Raw genomic sequence first — 6,565 nt, forward strand, 5'->3', positions numbered from 1 at the left:
CGAGTCAGATGGCCGAGGCTCCGGTCCGTGACAAGGAGTTCGGTTCTTCGAGAGGAGCATGCAGGACTTGGGCCCTTCAAAATGTTGAGCATGAGTGAAACACCCACTGGGCCGGCTTGCGGCAACCCGGCGAAACCGGTTGGCGGGCAGCTAGTCGTGCGGCTGTTTAGTTTCTGTGTGACGGGCCGGGTTGATCAACCCGGCGGCCTTTGACTTGGCGTTTCAAGCATGAAGGATCTTTGCCTCGTTGTGCTTGTCGGCCGACAGCCGAAGCCAGATTTATGGCTTTTAGGCGAAGTGGGGGACCGCGGCAACCTTACTGTATCAGGAATCACCAAGTAAGGCGGTGGGGTGGCGATCGAGCCAGCCAGCCCCCGAGCCCCCGGGTCGAGCTGGTCGGACCGGTGGCCGGGTTCAGCGGCATGGTGATGCAAGAAAGTAGGGACACAATAAATTGGTCGACAAAAGGAAGCCCTCGAGTCTCATTCAGGAACCCCATAGTTTCATGCGTTTACAAAAGGCGATGATACATACGCTCGTGTGGCTAACTGTAAAACGGACGGAGGAGTTCCGCGTTCCACGGCGGAGTCGTTTCTTCACCGGCGGTGTCTCTATTGCGCTTCTTTAATCTTCGTGCGTCGATGAGGTAGTAAGCATTGCGATCGTGCAAGGCCCTGCTCACGATGAATGGGCCCTCCCATGGAGGGGACAACTTGTGCTGGCCTGCTTGCTCTTGGACGAGTCGGAGGACGAGGTCGCCCTCACGGATTGCGAGGGGCTTGATCTTCTTGCTGTGGTAGTGCCTCAGGCCTTGCTGGTAGATGGCCGAACTGCTGAGCGCCAGGAGGCGCGCTTCTTCGAGAAGGTCGACGCCATCTTCGCGGGCTTCTCTAGCTTCGGCTTCGTTGTACATCGCGACACGCGGCGAGTCAAACTTGACGTCGGTCGGGATGACGGCTTCGGCTCCATAAACGAGGAAGAACGGGGTGAACCCGGTCGACCGATTCGGCGTGGTGCGGAGACTCCAGAGGACGGCCGGCGACTCATCGAGCCAGCTGCCGGGTGAGCGGATAACTGGCTTGTTGAGTCGCGGCTTGACGCCGGACAGGATGAGTCCGTTATCCCGCTTGACCTGCCTGTTGGACTACAGATGCACAACGGAGGCCAGGTCGAGGCGGATGCCGGAGACGGAGTAGTATTGCTCGAGCGCGCCCTTGGCGAAGTTGGTGCCGTTGTCCATGATGATGCTGTTCGGCATGCTGTAGCGAACTGCTATGTCCTTGATGAATCGGACGGTTGTTGGCCCGTCAGTTTCTTGATTGGCCGAGCTTCGATCTACTTGGTGAACTTGTCCACTGCCACCAGCAGGTGCATCATGCCGCCTCAAGCGGTTTTGAAGGGTCCCACCATGTCGAGTCCCCAGACCGCGAAGGGCCAGGCGATCGGTATGGTGTGGAGTGCTGACACCGGCTGGTGGCTGCATTTGCTGAAGCACTGGCACCCCTCACACTTGAGAACGAGTGACTCGGCATCTTCAAGGGCCGTGGGCCAGTAAAAACCGTGGAAGAATGCCTTGGCCACCAGGGATCGCGATGCGGCGTGGTGCCTGCATTCGCCCTGGTGTATGTCGAGGAGGATGTCGATGCCCTGATCCTGCTCGACGCAATGCTGGAACACGCCGGTGGAGCTGCGCTTGACGAGCTCATTGTTGATGATGCTGTAGGCGGACGCCTGGTGCTGCACTTGCCGGGCCTCGGTTTCATCCATGGGGAGAACGCCATTCTCTAGGAACTCTGATATTGGGAGGGCTCACGACGGAGCCGTAACCACGACGAAGACGGTCACCAGGGTGGGTTCTGGGTCGGCAGCCCCCAAGCCGGGTTGAGCATCCCTCGGGACGGGTTGAGCAGCCCTCGGGTTGGGAACGGTGGTGGCTGGGTCCGGGGCGATGTCAGCCGGATCGAGCTGAGCAGCCCCCGGGCCGGGTTCAGTAGCCCCCGGGCCGGGTTGAGGCGCGGCCGGGTCGTCTGGAATGTGGATGGACTCGGAGTCCGGCGACGGCTTGACGGACAGCTTGCGCAGGTGCTCGAGGGAGACGCCGGACGAGATGGACTGCCGGGACGATGCGATCTTGGCGAGCGTGTCAGCCGCTTCGTTCTCCGCGCGCGGGACATGGAGGAACTCAAAGCCTTTGAAGGACCCAGTCAGCTTCTGGACGAGGAAGCATAGCTTTCCATGTTGGAGTCACGGGCGTCCCACTCGCCGGAGCACTGCTGCACCACAAGGTCCGAGTGGCCGTACACAGGATGCGCCGGATGCCGAGTTCCTTGGCAAGCCGGAGGCCGTGTACAAGGGCTTCATACTCGGCGACGTTGTTGGAGGTGGCGAAGTGGATCTGGAGCGTGTAGCGGAGTCGGTCGCCCTTCGGTGATGATAGCACGATGCCGGCCCCCAGGCTGAGTCGCATCTTGGACCCGTCGAAGTGCATGCGCCAACGCGTCGAGTCGGGAGGCGGTGGTAAGTACTGGGTCTCGGTCCAGTCGACAAGGAAGTTGGCCAGGGCCCGAGACTTGATCGTGGTGTGAGGCTCGTAGAGGATGGTGTGGCCGGCTAGCTGGAGCGCCCACTTGGCGACCCGGCCAGAGGCATCCCGACACCTGATGATTTCTCTGATAGGCGCCATGGTGATGTCAGTGATGACCTGCTCTTGGAAGTACTGCTTCAGCTTCTTGGTGGTGAGGTACACACCGTAACACATCTTCTGGTAGTGCGGGTAGTCCTTCTTGGAGATGGAGAGCACCTCGCTCAGGTAGTAGACCGGGCGCTGGACGGCTTGGATCTTGCCCTTCTCTGGTCGCTCGACCACCAGCACCATGCTAACCGCCCGCGAAGGTCGCGGCTATGTAGAGCAACAGCGGCTCCTTGTCGGTCGGCGCGGCCAGGACTAGTGCGGTGGAGAGCATGCGCTTGAGGTCTTGGAAGGCCTCATTTTCCTTGTCGTTCCATTCGAACGGGCTCGTCTTCTTCATCAACTGGTATAGGGGCAGCACCCTCTTGCCTAGACGGCTTAGTAAATGGCTAACCGAGGCCAAGCATCCGGTGAACTTTTGGACATTGTGCAGCCGAGCCGGCTTGCGCATGCACTCGATGGCCTTGATCTTCTCCGGGTTCGCCTCGATGCCGCGTTCCGAGACGAGGAAGCCGAGTAGCTTCCCGGCTGGGACGCTGAAAACACATTTTTTCGGGTTAAGCTTGACCTTGTATTCGTGGAGGTTGGCGAATGTTTCCTTCAAGTCGTCGAGGAGCGTGAGGTGCTGCTTGGTCTTCACCACGATGTCGTCCACACAAACATGGATATTGCGGCCGAGTTGCGGCAGCAGACATTTCTGCATGCAGCGTTGGAAGGTGGCGCCGGCGTTCTTCAAGCCGAACGACATGGTGATGTAACAGTATGCCCCAAAGGGCGTGATGAAGGACGTCTTCAGGGCGTCGGCCGGGTCCAGCTTGATCTGGTGGTAGCCGGAGTAAGCGTCCAGGAAGGACAGGAGCTCGCACACAGCGGTCAAGTCGATGACTTGGTTGATCCGTGGAAGGGTGAACGGATCCTTGGGACATGCCTTGTTGAGGCTGGTGTAGTCGATACACATGCGCCAGGTCATGTTCTTCTTCAGGACGAGGACTGGGTTGGCCAACCACTCGGGGCGAAACACTTCCATTATGAAGCCGGCTGCCAAAAGCTTGGTGACCTCTTCACCGATGGTTCTTCTCTTCTCTTCGGAAAATCATTGTAGGGGCTGACGGACAGGCTTGGCGTCCTTACGGACATGAAGTTTGTGCTCGGCGTACTTCCTCGGGATACCCGGCATGTCCTTGGGGGTCCATGCAAAAATATCCCAATTCTCACGGAGGAAGTCGACGAGATCGCCTTCCTATTTGCTGTCGAGGCGGGCGCCTATGACGACGTACTTGCTGCAGCTGGGGTCTTCCGGGTTCAGCTTCGCCTTCTTGGTCTCCTTCGAGGGCCTGAAGGCGGCTTCATCGGTCGGGTCCTTGAACGGTATCGATGCGGCCGAGGCTTCGCCTGCCATGGCCATGATCCGGTCGAGCTGGCGCCGCTCCTCGGCAATGACCAGCGACTCGCCCAACTTGGCGCCGTCTTGGGCATACTCCAAGAACTTGCGGTAGTCGCTGCTAATGTGATGAGGCCCTTGGGACCCGACATTTTCATCTTCAGATACGCATAGTGGGGAACCGCCATGAATTTGGCAAGCGCGGGCCGGCCGAGCAATGTGTGGTACGTGCTGGACAGGTCCACCACCTCAAACCAAATTGGTTCGCATCAGAAGTGGCTGCTGTCACCGAACAGGACGTCAAGCCGGACCCGGCCAACGGGAGGCAGGAAAGGCCAGGTACAATGCCATGGAAGATCGTCCGGGTCGGCTCTAGGTCCTCGGCCTTGAGGCTGAGCTTGGTCATCGTGTCGCAGTAGAGGATGTTGATGCTGCTGCCACCGTCGATGAGGACTCGGGAGAACTTGCACGTGCGCCGCGCGACGATGGTGGGGTTGAGGACGAGGGCGTAACCATCCGGATTCGGCATCACTGCCGGCTGATCCTCCCGGGTCCAGGTGATCGGGTAATCCGACCAGTGCATGAATTCTGGCTTGGCCGGGACGACGATGTTAACCTCCTACCGAAGGAGGCGCTCGCTGCACTTGTCGTCGCCGAGGATGGTGAAGACGACGTAGGCCGCGTTCTGGTCCGGGAAGGCATCATCGCGCATCGCGCGACCAGCTGGAGGCGGCGGTGGAGGCGGAGTCGGCCGCCCCGCGCCTGGAGCTAGAGATGGAGGGGGCGGGACATCGCCCCTCATGATGCGCTTGGTGATGGCGCACTACCGAAGCGTGTGCGTGGACGGTCTTGCGCTGCTGTGGTGCTTGCAGGAAGCGTCGAGCATCTCTTCGAAAATCATGGCAGGCTGCCATGCCATTTTGCCGGTCTGTCGACGCTTCGCCGCCGGGTCTGCCGCGTGCTCGGCGACCGCGACAAGCCGGTTGTCGTGACGCTGCGCCAGCTGGTCGGTCTTGCACTTGTTGTTCTGGTGATGCTGCTGCCGGCTGCTTTTGTCGGCCGACTTCGGAGGGGGAACCGGCTTCGCCTTGCTGGCTTCATCCAGCGCCACCTGGATCTTCATGGCGGAGTCGGTGTTGGCGTATTTGTCCGCCGTTACCATGAGCGCGGCCATGGTGGCCTGCTCGGAGCGCAAGAGCTTGTGCTTGAGGAGGGTGCCGTCTCGGCACATGTTGACGAAGTACTGGATCGCCTGGACTTCATGGACGCCCTCGCAGCTGTTTCGGAGCTCGGTCCAGCGTGCAAGGTACTCGCGACCGGTCTCCATTGGCCCTTGTACGCACATGGCGAGCTGGCTAGGGCGGCCGGGTCGCTTGTAGGTCCCCGTGAAGTTGCGGATGAAGGCCTCCTCAAAATCGACCCACGTGTTGATGCTGCCCATCGGCAGACTGTTCAACCACGTGTGGGCCGACCCCTGGAGCATCAGCGGTGCATAGCGCACGGCGAGACGGTGATTGGCACTGGTGATGCCAATGGCCGTGGTGTATTTGGTGAGCCAGTCTTCTGGCTTCACGGTCCCGTTGTACTTGGGGGTGTCGCGTGGGAGCATGAATCCTTTGGGGAAGGGCTCATCCCAGATGCGTGGGCCGAAGCACGCCGGACCAATAGCGCCGCTCTCCTCCACCTCCAAGGAGCGAGCAAGCTGATCGAGGCGGTGGCGAGTGTCGGCGTCGTTGATGGCGCGCGGGCCGAGTCAACTAGCCGCCAGGCCCAGGGGGGCCGGGTCGGTGGAGCTGGACGTCGGCCATGCTAGCCGGGTCCGCGCTGGGTCTCTGGGGCGGTCTCGTCGCCCAGGACACCGGCGGATGTGGCGGCCGGGTCGCGGCGAGTTCGGGCTTGGCCGAAGTGTGCCTCGCAGGGTGGCGAGGAAGCTGTGTGCAGAAGTTTGCCGGGTCCACCAAGGCTGGCGGAGCCGGATCCCGCCGGCTTGGCGAGCTAGTTGAGGGGGTCCTGCTGGGTGTTAGCCGTGTTGAGGAGCTCACGCATCCGCCCGATGCGCTCCTGCAGCTCCTCACTTGTGAGCCGGTCCAGGCCGACTGCGGCTACCTGGGCAGCGCGTATGTTCTTCACTGGGGTCTCGTAGACGGTCCGGACGGCGCCGAGGGCCCGGTCGATCGCTCCTCCCCGGATATGCACATCGGCGACCCGGCTTGGCTCGGCCGCGGCGGGTGCGAATCCGTAGGCGGCGTTGTGCTCCAGCTGAGCGGCGTCCAGGCAACGCTTGGTGGCGGTGCGCGTCTCGGACAGGTCCAGCATCTGCTGGCGCCTTTCCTCGAGCTGAGTTCGACCCTCAGCGACGTTGGTGGCATCGACGTCGGTGCCGATGGGGACGCAGAGGCTTTGCATCACGGCACGCAACGGATCAGTTGGCTCGGTCCGTTCCACTGCGGCCCTGGCTTCTGCGACCTTCCTCGACTTGCTAGATGAGGAGGAGG

This window comes from Triticum dicoccoides, chromosome 6B (genome assembly GCF_002162155.2).
Source record: "Triticum dicoccoides isolate Atlit2015 ecotype Zavitan chromosome 6B, WEW_v2.0, whole genome shotgun sequence".
NCBI classification, from domain to species: Eukaryota; Viridiplantae; Streptophyta; class Magnoliopsida; order Poales; family Poaceae; genus Triticum; species Triticum dicoccoides.